General features: G+C 40.5%; 1 protein-coding gene across 2 annotated transcripts in view; it reads left to right on the top strand.

Moving 5' to 3' along the window:
• The first annotated feature begins 424 nt into the window (after positions 1 to 424).
• Positions 425 to 17,053, top strand: part of LOC111577493 (kinase suppressor of Ras 1-like) — a 93,268-nt gene continuing 76,639 nt past the window's right edge. The window contains exons 1-2 of one of the 2 annotated variants that reach the window (XM_035954457.2): positions 425 to 605; positions 10,806 to 10,905. The gene's annotated coding sequence lies outside the window, so the exon portion shown is untranslated. The remainder of the gene's footprint in view (positions 606 to 10,805; positions 10,906 to 17,053) is intronic. The other variant, XM_035954458.2, reaches the window with a different exon arrangement.

Raw genomic sequence — 17,053 nt, 5'->3', positions numbered from 1 at the left:
TCATATTTTTAGAATCCTTTATCACTCTTAAAGTTGTTTACACTATATACTGGTAGATTTTGGACCTTCCCGGGTGAATAAGTTACACATTTCCACAGTCTGTACAGCTGTATCATTTAAATGGCATTGCAAATTGTATTTATATTTCTAATTATATTTTAATTGCTTTTATAATAGCCTTATTATTCAATAAATATTCTATAATTTGCGGTACTTATTTGTTTTTTTTCCGTCTTGTAACTGTTTAATCTTTTCTCTTTCTTTACATTTTCTGTTAAACACCAAGTTAAATATGAAAACCTGCTTATCCATTAAGCAGTCTCTGGAGCTGTTATTTCTGTAACCTTAGTGAAGGAAACTTGCAGAAGCTTTCTGGAATTACAAACACGGAAACTTGTTTGAAAGCTGCAGCGCTGAGAGGAAGCTGACGGTTCTTTGCGACACGTCTTCGTGTTTGTGGTCGAGCCTGGAACAGAAGTCGCGCCACTGTGGGGGATGAACAGAAAGAGGACGGACCGCTGAGGAAGACCCAGGACCTGCTGGACACCTCCGTCCCTAGCCTGCAGACCCAAACCAGCTCACCTGCTGAGAGAAGCTCTTTCCAGGTACAGTGGAGACCTGCAGCTGCTGCTTCCTGGTCATACGTGCTGCTGTCAACATCTCAGCACAAGCTTTTTATGCTCGCATGTTAACGTTTTTGTAATTAATGTGAAAGCTCAATTAGTGAAAAGTTACATTTGTTGCTAAATATGTCGAGGTTAAATAGGGTCACAGAGTTTCACTGGTATAGTTAAATGTTGGAAATGTTGGCCCACAGAAGACATTTGTTCATGCTGCAGCAGTAAACGCACAGGTTCCGTGAATACAATAAGTGATAATGCCTATACTCCATTCAGCTGCTTCATTCAGCAAAGAATTCACAAATATACGGCAGCATATTATTAATTACAGTTTGTGCGGACGCATTTCCACAACGTCCCTAATGATGGACAGCAGTAGCAACAGATCAGTGTTTCTGCAAAAAACTTCCCAGCTCTTACTGGCTCTGCACCACCTATCAGCTATCAACTGACCACTTTTTAAGACAACTTAAGCTAGGGTTGATATATTGTGTAGCAAAATGTTTCATAAACACATCAGTATCAATGCTGTCAATAAAGAACATATTTCTCAGACAGTCACTGGTAATAGAAATACATCTCATATAATTAGAATATAGTGAGAAAGGTTTAACATTTGTCATCAGATATAGGTCAAAGTGAAAAAAAATATTCTAGACTCAGTATACATAAACTGAAATATTTCAAGCCTTTGTTTGTTTTTTTTTTTTAAAAAAATATCTAAATATAACAGTATTTCAAAGGATCAATTCAGAAAACATTTAAAATGCAGAAATATCCAAATTCCAACAAAAAGTATGTGTAGTGGTTATCTTAAGTTCTGTAGCTCTTTCCTTAATTCTCTTCTCTTTCTTGTTTCCATAACCACTTCGTGAGTGAGGGGCGAGATATCGTTTTACACGCTTTATTAAGCAACATCATCACAAGAACGAAGATAATGATGACAATGATAATGACAATGGTAAAACTACCATGTTGCTCCGCTCCCGTTTGTTTACTGAAAACAAAAACATAACAACTTCCGGCCACATTCTTCTTCGTGGCTGCATTTACAAGCCTACGGAAGCCTAACAGGATAATAATTAAGTCGAACACTTTAACCATCTCAATTTACAAAAATCTGCATTTGAGCACCAAAGATGATAATTTCTTAAATTATAATAGGACTGCAAAAATGGCGCTTACATTCCGGCCCCTAAATGTTATTGCTCTAACATAATTATAAATCAAACAAAGGTGTCTTTGCGGTCAATCACAATAAAATGACTCTTACTAAACAAACTTACTCCTGAAATGCAACACAAAATTCACATACATCCTATCTTAACTAATAACAATATATTCACTCAAATTGTGACCTTAGTACAAAGATACATTGCTCATGAAGATTCATGTTATTCATCCATTTCAAGCAATAGACACAACTTAACTTGTCTTTCTAATACACTGCTTTTAATTTTGACGAATACTCGTCTGACAAGTCCTTTGGAATCAGGTACTGTCCTTTCGACTTTTCCCATACACCAAGAACTTCTTGGTGCCTTGTCATCAACTATAAGGATGACATCTCCAGGTTTCAAGTTTCTCTTTGTCCTTAGCCACTTCTGTCTCTCTTGCAGAAGCGGTAAATACTCCTTAGTCCAACACTTCCAGAACATGTCTGCCAAATCCTGCACCTGCCTCCATCTTCTCCTAGAATACAAGTCCTCTTTGTTGAACACACCAAGTGGCAGAACTGGTTGTCTTTTCAACACTCTGGTTATTGGTCTATCATTGATAATAGACTCCACTTCACACAACAATGTCTGAAGGCGTTCATCATCGAGAGTCTACTGCTTCAGGATTTGGTGAAGTATTTTCCTCACAGATCGTATCTGTCTTTCCCAGACACCACCAAAATGAGATCCTGCCGGTGGACTGAATATCCAGGTAACACCTTTCTGCAAAAGCGCCTCTGAAATCTTAGAAAGATTCCAACATTTAATTGCTTGACGCGTTTCTTTCTCTGATCCCACTCGTTCCATTGTCTGATCGCATAACAGACATCTGACCTCTTCTAGCTACGAATCTTCTAAATGCACTTATAGATGCATCAGTCTCTAGTGAATGGGCAACTTCCAGGTGGATTGCTCTAACAGTGAGACATGTAAACAAAACACCATATCTTTTGACTCGACTCCGCCCACATTTTACCTCAGAGGGCCCGAAATAGTCAATCCCCACATTGGTGAATGGGGGCTGATCTGGAATCAGACGATCCCTTGGCAAGTCCGTCATTCTTTGTTCTTCTGGTTTAGCTGAGATGTTTCTGCATGTTACACACTTTGACAGTATTTTTCTGAGAGAAGAATCTGCCTTCAGAATCCAGAATCTCTCCCTCAATTTGGAAAGGATAAAGTTTCTCCCACTATGTCCAGTTTTCTCATGAATGTGTCTGAGGATCAAAGTAGAGACATGATGGTCTTTAGAAAGTATCACTGGATGCTTAACATCTGCTGGTAAGGCTGACTGATGCAACCTTCCGCCAACTCTCAAAACAACTTCCTTAACAACAGGATCAAGTTTAACAATGCGACTTGACCCTTTAAGCTTGTGACTTTTCTGAAGAGTTTCAATCTCATCACTGAATCACTGATGCTGGCAACACCTAATGATCTCACCATCTGCCTGTACAATATCTGCAGCAGTCAACAAAGTCCCTTTCATGGTTGCTCTAAACCTTTGCATTTGCTTTGACACTTCGTTTTTCTTATCATAACTCTGATTAGGACTGACTTGCGACAACAGAGTTTTGCGTTGTTCACTCAGCTTCTGGAGCAGCTGTATGAACCTCAACATCCAGGACACTGCCTTTGCCAAACTGTGCCACCCTGAGTAGTGATGGATGAGCTTGGTAAGTGGATCCACGTGTACGTCAGCAGCATTTAAGAACAACTCTGCTGTTGCTCACCCATTTGGTTAAGTGGAATCCTCCACTTTCACACAATGATGTTAGCTCTTCAACCATCATACAAGCCTGTTTCTCATTGGACACTGAAAGAAGGCAATCATCTACATAAAAATTATGAAGCACTGCATTTATTGCAGCAGGTGTAATTTTGCCCTTAGCATCCTCAGCTGTCTTTTTTAAAGCAAAGTTGGCACAGCTGGGTGAGGACATTGCACCAAATAGGGTTCATTTAAAATTTCCATCAGGCCACCACAAAAAACGTAGTAGATCAGTGTCTTCTGGTGGTACTTTAACCTGATGATACATAGCCTCAGTGTCTGACATTAAAGCAGTGGTTCTCAAATTTTTTCTGTCGGGCCCCCTTCAGAGGACAAAAAACTTTCGTGCCCCCCCAATAACTTTGTGCGTATATATATATATATATATATATATATATATATATATATATATATACCGTATTTTCCGCACCATAAGGCGCACCGGATTATAAGGCGCAGTCTCAATTACGGGGTCTATTTCTGTTATTAAGCCATACATAAGGCGCACTGTATTATAAGGCGCATGCTAAAACAAAGTAACGGAAGCAAAACAGTGAGTTTGGTTGAACTTCATTCTATTACGTATTCAAAAATACACTCATTATTTTTTGATCAATCTGCTGTCACAAATCCATCAAAGTCCTCATCTGTATCTGAATTGAACAGCTGGGAAATTTAGCCATCAAACATGCCGGGTTCCCTCTCGTCATTGTCGGAGTCAGTCTCGTTGCCGGGTGGCTGTTCAGCAGTGATGCCGGCTTTCGCGAAAGCTCGGACGACAGTCAAAGCAGATACCTTAGCCCAGGCATCCACAATCCATTCACATATGGTGGCATAACTCGCCCGTCGCTGCCTCCCAGTCTTAGTAAAGGTGTGTTCGCCATCTCTCATCCATCGCTCCCACGATGCTCGCAACTTCACTTTGAATGCCCTGTTTACACCAATTTCCAGCAGAGTTCTTTTGTAATCCTCTCGGAATGATGGCAAGCTCCGAATTCATTTGCTTCACTTGGTTTTTCACAGTAGCGGTGATATGGGCGCGCATGGAGTCGCAGAAACTCTGTTTTGTCTTCTTAACTTGCCGCAATTCATTCTCCTGCTTCCTCCACTTCCGAACCATAGATTCATTGATTTTGAATTCTCTCGTGGCTGCTCTATTCCTATTTACAACCGCGTAACTGATAGCCTGTACTTTGAATTGGGCCTCGTAAGCATGTCTCTTCGCTGATGCCATTTTCGGGGGTTCTTAGCCAAACAAATGTTGTTTTGCAGCATACCGGTAGTACAGTATACCTACCTACCGAAGGCGTGGCGGAGGTAAGCGTAGGTACTTTACGTACCTTTACGTAATGTTCTGTAATAGGTTTATTGCTGCCAGCGTATGTAGTGTACGTATTACGACCCTATGTCGGTGGGAAATGGTCCGACAGTCAATCAAGCGGAGCGGGTTAGGTGGAACTCAGTGCACACATAAGGCGCACCGGATTAAAAGGCGCATCGTCGGTTTTTGAGAAAATTAAAGGCTTTTAAGTGCGCCTTATAGTGCGGAAAATACGGTATATATTTTTATATTTATTTATATATATATATATATATATATATATATATATATATATATATATATATATATATATATATATATATATATAACTGTGAAAACATGAATATGCAATGCTGTGTTATTTTATCTAATTCCATTTTGTTGTTTTTCACAGTAAAGATCAAGGGTGTCAAACTCATTTTAGTCCAGGGACCACATAAACCCCAATCTGATCTCCAGTGGGCCCCACCAGTAAAATCACAGCATAATAACCTATAAATAACCACAACTCCAACTTTTCCCCTTTGTTTTAGTTAAAAAAAAAGTACATTCTGAAAATGTTCACATTTTATGAACTATCTTTTTACAAAATATTATGAACCTGAGATTTCATAAGGAAAACAAGTTCAATTTCAACAGTAGCCTATTATGCCTCAGTTCATCATTTACACATGCATCGTATCTGCCAGATAACAGTTTATCTACAAAAACACAAAACATTCAGTCACAGGTATCTGGAACTGAACAATCTAGTATTTTACTTCATGATCAGAACAACTTGTCAAGTTCTAGAAATTATGTTAAATTTACAATTTTACAAATTTACAATTTACAGTTAATGTTGTTGTAATTTTTATCATGTGTAAAGTCGTCCCGCGGGCCGAAATGGAACGTCTGGTGAGCCGGTTTTGGCCCACATGCTGTATGTTTGACATTGCTGGTAAAAATAATCGGAGGAGATGAGCCGAGTATGTGACTGATCGAGTACGCTGGTGTTCCGACTGCACATTAACGATACGTTCTCCCGTTCTCGGGAGTCTGTACTTCGGAGTCTGAACGGCCAGTGCATATACCATAGATATATATAGAAGATCATTATTACAATTTTTTTATATCTATGGCATATACAGTCTGTGGGGTCAGCACAATTTTAGTATTGTACGCCGCGAAAAACAGGCCAACGTTATAAACAATAGTTCAGCTAATTAGTTCCGTGTTGAAGGACCTTTTCCTCCCAGTCGCCCGCGCCCCCCCTTTCTCAAATAGTTTTGAGAAACACTGCATTAAAGCAATATATTCATGTCTGAATCGTGTCAACACTTCAACTAATGAATTTGCTAGATCTGGTTCTTGTAGGAGCTCTCCATTCAATAACTTGCCTTGATACGATGATGCACAAACAAACACTACACGAAGCTTCTTCTTCTGGGGTTGATACACTCTGTGGTGGGGTATGTACCAAACTCTTCCATTGTCTGTCTCAAGTTGTTCGAGTGGCAATTGAACTGCATAGCCTTTGCTCAGTAGGTCAGACATGAAGAGTTGTGCAGCTCTTTGTTTTTGAGGAGTTTCCTTTTCAGGATTTCTGCTCACTGAACAACTAAGTTATGGTTATTAGGCATCTTGACAGATCTGTTTCTAAGAGGAAGACTTATGCTGTAGTGTCCTTTGACTCTTTTGACAGATTTAGCAACAGAGTCCATGAATTGAACATCTTCTTGGGACATTTCCTGTTTTTCTTCACAGGCCTTCTCTGGAAAATCATGGTTAATCTGTTGCAGCAGCAAGTTTCCACATCAGCAATCGAAATGCGATTCACTGACACACGTGTTTTGTTTTCCAAAGAGAAAGTGTTGTCTCTGTTAATAGGACCATTGATGACCCAGCCTAGGATTGTTCGAAATGCATATGGACCGTCATCATGACTGTGGACAACATCCCATGGTTCCATAGCTTTGTGAGCATTGGATCCTATTAGAAGTCCCACATCTGCATCTATTTGTGGCAAATGGATACCATGCAGATGAGGCCACTTTTCCAAATCCTTTTGCATAGGAATGCTCTCCTTTGACACCATGTGAGTGTATGTTTCAGGTAGGTCAATGTAAACATTCTCGTTCACACCACAGACTTTCAAACCTGCAGTAAGGTAACTTGATTCTAACTTCTCTTGGCCCATTGTGTGGAGAAGGATCTGAGTTTTCTTACGCTCTATGCCAAGCTGTCTCATTAACTTCTCAGAGCATAATGTGTCTTGGCTACCATTGTCCATGAATGCATAAATCTCAATTGTCTTGTTATTTTTCTTTACCTTGATGTAAACAGGTATGATTGACAAGGCACAGGTGGTGTTACCGGCCCGGGTAGCACCACGTGTTCCACTTGAAACAAATGCTGGTTCACTTAAAGTGGCGTTTTCAGTTGCATGTTTCTGAGTGTTCTCAGCAGTTTCATCCTCGTCTCTTGTGATATGGAGCATGTTTGGGTGTCTTTTTGAGCAGTAGTCACAGACCATTCTCTTTTTACACTGTTTACTCAGGTGTCCCTATGTTAAGCATGCAAAGCACAGTCCTTTACCTTTAAGGAACTGTAGCCTTTCCTTATAAGGCAGTTTTCTGATTTTGTAACATTCAGCCAGCGTATGTTTTTTCTCACAGTACATACATGACTTCTGGAAGGCATTATTTTCTGGTGATCTTTCCTTTACAATAGGTGCTGTACTTGTGGCAAATGTGCTTCCTTTTGGTCTGGATGCTCCAGTTCTGACATTGAAGTAGGCCTTTCTCCTGTCATCAGACTCTTTAATGTCACCAAACAGTGGCTCTAATGCTATCTTAGCTTGTCTGTTGACAAATCTGACAAGGTCATGAAACTTTGCCCTTCTTCCGCTCATCCCTTGGATGTCAAAGGCAGAAACTCTCCACATTTCTCTCAGTTTGTATGGGAGTTTGGCTACAATGGCTCTCAGGTTAGTGTGATTGTCTAATTCTTCAAGCTCATCAATGTCTTGCATTGCATTGTTACAGCCACTGAGAAACAGGGAGAAACTGTTAAGCGCCTTAGCATCATCTGACTTTATTTGTGGCCAGTTGAATGCCTTGTTCATGTAGGCAGTTGCTATTTTAATTTCATTTCCATAGTGATACTTTAATGGCTTCATTGCCTCTTCAAAGCCTGGCTGAGAGCTTGTGTGTTGGCAGCTTCTGACAAGATCTCTGGGTTCACCTCTGGTGAATTGTTCTAGATAATATAATCTGTCACTGTCACTTTCAGTCTTTTCATAGATTGTGTGTTCAAATGCCCTCACAAATGGTTTTAACTCCAGTGGGTCGCCACTGAAAACAGGAATGTCTCTCTGGGGCAGATGTAATAGTCTCTGTTGTTTAACTGGCATCTCAGTTATGTCATTCTGTTTCAGCATTACTTCACACAGGTTTATTTGGGCCTTTTCATCGGCTTGCTGCATGTCATTCTCTTGCCTCACTTGGAAATTGTATGGTTTGTGTGACCGTTCATGAGAGTCTGAGTAGTCATTATTTTCTAATGGAGGTGAACTCCTTTGGTGACTGTATGCTGAACTTGCAGCAAGGAAATATTCACTTTCATCTATACCTTCTTCACTCTCAAATTCTTCCAATACCTTTATTTTGGTAGTGGAAGCAGCAATGGCTGTCTCTAACTCAAGCTGTTCTTTTTTAGCCTTTATTCTGCATTCTTCCATTTCCAGCTCTTGCTTCTTTTTTAAGGCTGCTGCTTGTGCAATCAAGGCTGCTCTCTCTGCTTCTTCCTTGTGGCGTGTGGATGATGCAGATGAAAATCTGGATGCTCTAGATGAGTGGTTACTAACCGCACCTCCACTGACACAGGAGCCTGACTTCCTTCTCACTGGTCCAGTAGCCATAGATGCACTTTCCTCTGGGGGTATATCATCTTGCTATTGTTGCCTTGACACAATTGTCCATTTTTCCAACTGCAGCCATAAAGCTACTGAAGTTCTCTCTTTTAGGTACAAACCAAAATGTTTGATCAGCATTTTTCTCTTCATTGGGCAGTAACCTGAGAACATCATCATTTGACTGAATGAACTCATTTAGGAGTTGTGAGCATTTATTTAAATGTTCATCGACAGTGTCTGGATCTTCGTTATTTTTCATCAAAGCATTAATCTGGTTCGTTTTTAATGTCAGTTGTGAGAGTTTTGCTCTTCTTACATTTACTTGTCTGGTTATTTGTTCTTCCAGATCCCTTTCTGTATACTTTACTGCCCTCTTGTGACCAATGCTGGTACTGCTGCTTTGGTCCTCTTGCCTCTTTTCAAGCGCACCGTCATCCGCCATGTCTCCTTTGCAGCTTAACGTTCAACACGCGTTCTTGACATGAGATGGTCTATAACACAAAGCACTTGGCGCTTCCATTTGCAGTGTCATCTTCTGAAGACCAAAACATCTTTGTTGTGTCATTTTACGAAGGTCTGCGCACTCAGCTTTTACATTTTAATCTTGGCATGAGGTGGTGTGACGATAGTGCTTCTTTCTTGTGTTGTATTTGTCATGTCATAGTTGTTTCTTATTACATTCACTTTAACCAGGCACTTATCTTTGTGCTTCATGCAGTCTTTACCGTTTACTGTGACTTCATGACGATGCAGTTGTCTTGTTAGTGAGCCAGGTAGTTTTACTTAATGTAGTGGTTATCTTAAGTTCTGTAGCTCTTTCCTTAATTCTCTTCTCTTTCTTGTTTCCATAACCACTTCTTGAGCGAGGGGCGAGATATCATTTTGCGCACTTTATTAAGCAACATCATCACAAAAACGAAGATAATGATGACAATGACAATGACAACGGTAAAACTACCGTGTTGCTCCGCTCCTGTTTGTTTACTGAAAACAAAAACATAACAACTCCCGGCCACATTCTTCTTCATGGCTGCATTTACAAGCCTACGGAAGCCTAACAGGATAATAATTAAGTCGAACACTTTAACCATCTCAATTTACAAAAATCTGCATTTCAGCACCAAAGATGATAATTTCTTAAATTATAATAGGACTGCAAAAATGGTGCTTACGGTATGTTCAGATATGCTCTGTCAATACTTGATTGACACAGCCTTTGTTTGAATTTCTCCAGCAGTGCGGTGTGCAGGAAGGCAGTCAGTCTGTGCCATTGCTGAGGTGTAATGGATGCCCAGGTTGCCATGATAGCTGCCTTCAGCTCTTTATTTTTGACCGATTCTGTAAACCAAAGGGCCAACACATCCTGGCCATCGTCTGTTTGAAGCACTATCCCCAGGTAGATGCTTTAGGTTCATCAAATCATGGACAAACCGACAGAAACTCTTTCTTACCCAGAGCCATAAGAGAGATGAACTCTTGTCAATTGTAATCATTTACAAAAAGGTGTGCCACTTTGTTTTGTCTTTTTTTAAAAGCAAAATTCAAAGATGATGCAACAGTTCTGCTTCATTTGAACACATTCCTTAGAACACTACATGGAGTAGCAAAACGAAGCTTGGTACAGTTCTTGGCCATGGTTTGAATATTACGAGTGACTGTCTGAGAAATATGTTCCCTAATGACAGCATTGATTCTGATGTGTTTATGAAACATTTTGTTGTACAACATATCAACCCTCGCTTGAGTTGTCTTAAAAAGTTGTCAGATGTGAGCTGATGGGTAGTGCAGTGCCAGTAAGAGCTGGGAAGTTTTTTGCAGAAACACAGTTGTGATCTGTTGTTACATTTTCCAGTCTCTGTGAAAGCTGGGGAAATGTGTATTAAAATAACATGACAATAAATATGCTAAAGTACATTTGTGGATGTTTTGTTGAATCCATTTACCTATCGAGGTACTATTTCTTCTGCTTATCTGGGGTCAGCTTGCAGTGGCAGCAGGCTAAGCAGGTATTTCCAGATGTCCGTCCCACCAGCAATGCTTTGCAGTTCCTCCTGAGGGATCTTGAGGTGTTCCCACACCAGGTAAAATACAGTCATGGAAAAAATGATTAGACCACCCTTGTTTTCTTCAACTTCTTGTTCATTTTAATGCCTGCTTCAACTAGGCACATTTTCTTGGACAAATGTAATGATAACAACAAAAATAGCCGATAACAGTTTAATTTCAGAGCTCATATCTAGACATTTTCCATGATTTTCTTGGTAATAACCAAAATCACTTAAGTTCTTACATCAATACCTATGGCATTGTACTGCCAAAAGCAGTGCTTTTAGGCATCCCATGTTTTCTTTTCTGTCTGTTTTAGTCACATGATACACACAGGAGTTAATACTTGATTGCATAACCATTGTTTCTGATGACTGCAGCCATGCGTTTTGGCATGCTCTCCACCAGCTTCTGACATTGTTCTGCTGTCACAGCATCCCATTCCTGTCGCGCAAATTCATACAAATTTGCTTTGTTTTTGGGCTTGTGGTTCTCCATTTTGTGTTTGATAATTTTCCACAGGCTTACAATTGGATTTAGATTTGGTGATTGAGCAGGCCAAAGCATGGTTCCAATGTTCTGGTTCTCCATCCAGGTTTTAACTGACCTTGCTGTGTGGCAAGGGGCATTGTCTTGTTGGAAAATCCAGTCATTGGAGGCAGGAAAGAGTTTTCCAGCTGTTGGAAGAAGACTATTTTCAAGAGTAGCCCTGTACATGACCTGGTTGATTCGCCCTTCACACAATTGCATACTGAAAAAACCCCAGATGGTCACTGATGTTTTACTGTAGGGGCAAGACAGTCTGGTTTGTAGGCTTCTCCAGGCTTCTTCCTAACCAGTAAGTTGGCTGGAGTGGGCATCAACTGAAAATTGGATTCATTCCTGAAGAGAACCTTAGCCCAATCATCAACAGTCCAATCCTTGTGATCCCCAGCAAAGAGTAACTGGGCTTTCTTCTGCCTTTCATTGATAAGGGGCTTTTTCCGTGCCCTGTGTGACTTCAGACCAGCTTCAAGAAGTCGCTTTCCAACTGTACTTGCCGAACAAGTCACAGGACAGTGTCCACTCATTTTTAAGGTCCCTGGAGGTCTGACGACGATTCCTGACACAGGAACGGATGAGTGCACGGTCATCTCATGGGGTAGAAAGACGTTTCCTGCTGTGACCAGATAGCACTTTGGTAGTACCATGTTGGGCTTGTTTTTTCTTGATGTAATGTCATGGACAGCAGTGCGAGAGCTGACAACTTCTGAGTTGTGCTATGGCTTGAATGTAAACAGGAAACCTGGACGTGCCTGGAAAACCTCCAAAGGAAGGTACTCCAGATGAATGCTAATAAGATGCTTGAGAAACCTCAGCTGGATCCTTTTGACCCAAGGAGCAGCAACTCTACTCCATGCGCTCATGTAACCCTGCAGAAACATCTTGTGACCCCTTTGCCACCTCATGTAAAGTTTTGTAGATCTGCAACTGTGAACAGTGTTGTGCAAATTCCTACTTCACTACATGTTCAAATGTGCAATAAGTGAGTAATCTGACCTTTCTACACCAAACCATATAATCGTGAAAGCTTAGTGGATGTTAATATTTCAGGTAATATCTATTTGTGTAATGAGGGAGGGTTTAGCCTAAGATGATTAGCATAAATATTTTTGTTTGATCCCTAATTTTCTGTAGACTTTGTGACAGACTGATGGTCAGTTGGGGCCCACAGGCCATACCTCAGGTGTTGAGGGTTATGGTTGCAATGCACGACATTTGTTGCATATAGAACAACATGGAGTTCTATTGTATGTCATTCGGTAATACAAAACTGACTGTCTGTGCGGCATATATGTAAATTACAGCACTTCCAATGGACTTTTTGTTTTCGAAAGTAGCCTGCCTAATGAGGGTGTGTCCTGTCTCTGGATTCAGTCCAATTTTGATGTGCTTTGTCATGAAATATTTTGCTGTTATTCGTTAGCGCATGCACGCACGCACATACACACCTGCGCATATCTAGCCTATCAAACTTACTGAAGGTCTGCAGATGAATATCAGATTGAAAGAAAAGTCTAATGTGCCACACAATAGCAGTGCATAGAGGTAATGAGGTTGATGCTGGTCTGTGGAACAACGTCCCACTTTTGATGAAGGACTTGCTGAAATTTTTGGATATTTTGGGGGACAGGATCACGTTGTTGGACATGTTCATCAAGAAGAGCAGCTGTGGGCCATTAATTTTCTAAAGGCCACATGATAAGGGGCAGTGATGGCGCAACGGTTAAGTCTCTGGACTACTGAACAGAGGGTCAGAGGTTCAAGCCCCGATGCGGCCACTGTTGGGCCCTTGAGCAAGGCCCTTAACCCTTCCTGCTCCAGGGGCGCTGTACCGCGGCTGACCTGTCGCTCTCCCCCAATTGGGGAGAGATACGAAAATCAGAATTTCCCCTCGTGGGAATAAATAATAAATAAACTGCTACTGCTGTGGAGGGACAGACTCATTTCTGCTCAATATTAATTTTATCTCTTTATAAAATTGTAAGTTGTATGGTTCTGAGTAGCAGTTGCTACTGGTAGAGGTATGTTTTATAATTAGGCTACAAAAATGTGGATCAAATGTAAGAAAAACACCACCTTTGTATCACGATTTATCAAAATTTACTTTTTAAAAAGTTTTTTTGGCCTTTTTGTCTTTATTAAAGTGCACAGTGGGGAGAGAGACAGAAAACATGAGTAGAAGAGTGGCGGAAAGACATTCAGTAAATGCTCACAGGTCAGGCTCGAACCCACGACTGCTGCATCGGGGCTATAGCCTCTGTTAATGGGCCGGTCACTCAAGCTGTTGAGCTACTGGGGTGGCACTTTTGATTTTAAAAATGAGCATGTTTTTGCAGTATTTTAAAGACCAAGATTAGATAAACTACACATTAAAAGTAATACTTTCTATTGATATTTTACATTTTTTACATTTGCTGAGTTCCTTTTTTGTTCAGTGAGACAAATCCTGGTTTGTGTTGGGCTTGAACAATTTGTCTGAAGTCAGATTGAATGTCTGAGGTGGATAAGCTCCAGATTTCCAACAATGTCCTCGATCCCTCACATTACTGTGTACTGGCTCTCTGCTTCAGCCCTTCAGCCCCCATTAGAGCATCATGTGATGGCACAGTGCTCTACTGCTCACTGTGAGATCAACTGAAATTCAACAGTCTCCTCCTCCTCCTGCGCTGACATCCAGTAAGAATTGGGAGTGTTTTGTGTGTGACAGGGAAACTAAGCTTGTTTGTGGAAGATTGCTGTGTTTATTGTAACTTTAGCAGTATCTGCTGCCTCACTTTCCAGACTCTGCTCTGCTTATGTGTTGGTCTGCCCCCTTGTGTAAACGATAGTTTTCAGTGATTGGCTGTTACTTGTGACATGTAACCAATTAGACAGAGCTGCAGGCAGGACATTGCTTGAGACCACAGCGAGAATGAGAGAGAACCAATGGCACCAAAGCGGCTCATTTAATTCATTTAATGATAATCAGTCAATGAAAAAATGGCAAACATCAAACTGAGTAATCAGTCGGACCAGTTATCAGTTGATCCCTATTTTGCAAACCCACAAACCACTTCAATCACCTCCTTATGACGATATAAAGATTTTTTGGGAGACTGGATTGGAACGGCAGATGACCTCCTTTCTTGAGACTGGCAGCCAGTAAAACTAAATGATAGATTTATTAATGACAGTTCTAAGACCGATGACATTGTTTAAACCTTCTTTCAGCATCCACTCTTTCTTGTTTGGTTCTGTCTCTCCCTCAGTCAGGACCAGGGTGGTGACTGAGTTCTGATCACATTAATCAAAAGTCACAACTTCTGTTATGCTGCTCAAAATGTCTTACAGCCATGTTTTCATTGAAATCACAGTATGTCATATGAACAAGTTTACCTTTTAACTTTTATCTCTGTCTGATTGTGAGTGTGGTGCAAGTGAGGAGTGGGTGTTACTCTTGGGGTTTGGGAGGAGCACAGAGCCCTCATGTACATGTTTGTAGCATAGGGCTAAATTTAGCTGTGGTTCCCTCCCACACATTCTGAGCATGTTCTGTCCTGGCAAGAATATTAAATGACATGATGGTGTGCTCATACACATAAAAGGTTGAAATCATAGAAAATACATTTAAATAGTCTAAATGGATGTGGTGGTGCAGGCACAGTAAACCTAGCATTTATGGGGAGAATATACGAGACGGTCTAGATATGTTTTCTTCACCCAAAAAATGGGAAGGACAGGAGTTTAAGATATCAGATACTAGTTAAACCTAAAGGCTTTTCTACACAGCAAACACCTGAGCTGTTGCACAGATTCACAGCAAAATCTTGGGGAACAAAACAGTCATTCTCAGATGAATCTAGCACTATCACAGCTGTCTATACATTTAGATTATCAGCAGAAGTCCAAATACTGTTTACTCTGATAAATCACACTGTGTTGAGTGGATTATTACTTAAATTTTGCTGCACAGAATAAGTATATTTATAATATAAAATAAGTTAGCCTAAATTACCTTTATTGCACTCAGCCTGTAAGTTACTTGTAAATAATGCAGCTGTGTCATGGATTGATGAGCAAAGACCCAAAGGCAGACATTAGAGGTAGGTCTTCAAAAACAAAAGGCAAGCTTTTAATCTTAATAAATAATTTTTAAAAATTCAAAAAGGGGGTCATGTGACGGCGGCAAGGTGATCACAGTGTTTTGGTCTGAGCTCCGCGCCACTTGGCTGTATAAACTCATTTGTCCTGTTTTCAACCGTACATGGGAGCATTTTTTGTGTTGAGTGTCGCATGTTCAGTCTTTCAATAGCATGGGAAGAACTCGAGCAAACAAAGACAAGAAGGACGTGTTCTCTGAACCCGGACAGGATTCTCAAGATGGTGACCAGGCCAATTCTGACATCTCCGACGGACTGGACCCAGCTCTCGCTAAGGCTCTGAGTCTCATGATGGCTAACATTATAAAAAGTGATTGATGAAAAACTTAGCCCTCTGGCTGTGACTATTAATAAACATGCTGCGGCGCTCCAGTCTGCTGGTAACTGGCTTGACGAAGCAGAGGCTAGGCTGCTAGCTGCAGAAAATACCGCCACCATGCACGAGCCCCGAATTGCTGAGCTGGAAAAGCAGTTCAGTGCTTTGACAGAGAGTTTGGACATGGCGGAGAACTACAACAGACGCTTAAATATTCCGGTTGCCTGCCTGGCAGAAGACACAGAGAAAGGGCAACAGGTGGATTTCTTTGAGCATTTGTTTTCTACCTTTTCACTGTTATGATCCTGAAAGTTGTTTGTATGGTGAACAGTCCCCAATCCAAACACCATTTTAAGCTCTGCTCCTGGAACATTTGGGGCCTCCGAAAACCAGCCAAGAGGTTAGCGATAATGTCGTATCTTAAAAAAGAAGATGGTTGCATTGCTTTTCTACAGGAGACTCATTTGGAGGACAAGGAAGTCACTAAGTTGCAGAGGGGCTGGGTAGGGCAGGTTTTTGCAGTTTCCTATTCTTCTTTTGGCAGAGGTGTGGTTATTCTGGTCAGTAAAAAACTTGCATTCAGATGCCTTACCTGTGTTTAAGACAATCAAGTTATGTAATTGTCAAAGGAGTACTTTTGGGAAAGCATATAACATTAATGAATTTATACTGCCCACCTGGCTACTCCCCCGACTTTCTTACTAAGGCATTTGCTGCATCTTCTGAACTGGCATCTGGTGATTGTTTTGTAGTGTAACCCCTATCTCACGTAGCTATAAAATAATGTCTTGAATGGTTAGTACAATGGGATGGGGCCTGAGTTCAGTGTCACTTTATGTATATAGTTAACCTACTAAGAACCCCAGCAACTCAACATTTAATTTTTACAATAATTTGTCAACTGGCATTTATTAAAGAAAAAAAAATCATACAGAATAAAATAAATGTAATTCAGTGAAATCTCTGAGAAAATTAAACAATATACCTTCCAAATTAAATAGTTTTAACCACCTTTAACCACCTTTTACTTAACGTACTTTTCAAATCAAATGATGGCTTTTTATCAACAAATCATATTCCTTTAAATACTTTTTTTTAATCAAATGATTTTAAATCACTGAAATTAAATCAACAGATCATGTACTTTTAAACACCCTTTAAATCAAATGATATCCAATTAAATCA

The sequence above is a fragment of the Amphiprion ocellaris genome, chromosome 7, assembly GCF_022539595.1.
Source record: "Amphiprion ocellaris isolate individual 3 ecotype Okinawa chromosome 7, ASM2253959v1, whole genome shotgun sequence".
Classification (NCBI taxonomy): Eukaryota; Metazoa; Chordata; class Actinopteri; family Pomacentridae; genus Amphiprion; species Amphiprion ocellaris.
The sequence above is the reverse complement of the archived record's forward strand: the minus strand, read 5'-3'. Positions and strand labels throughout refer to the sequence as shown.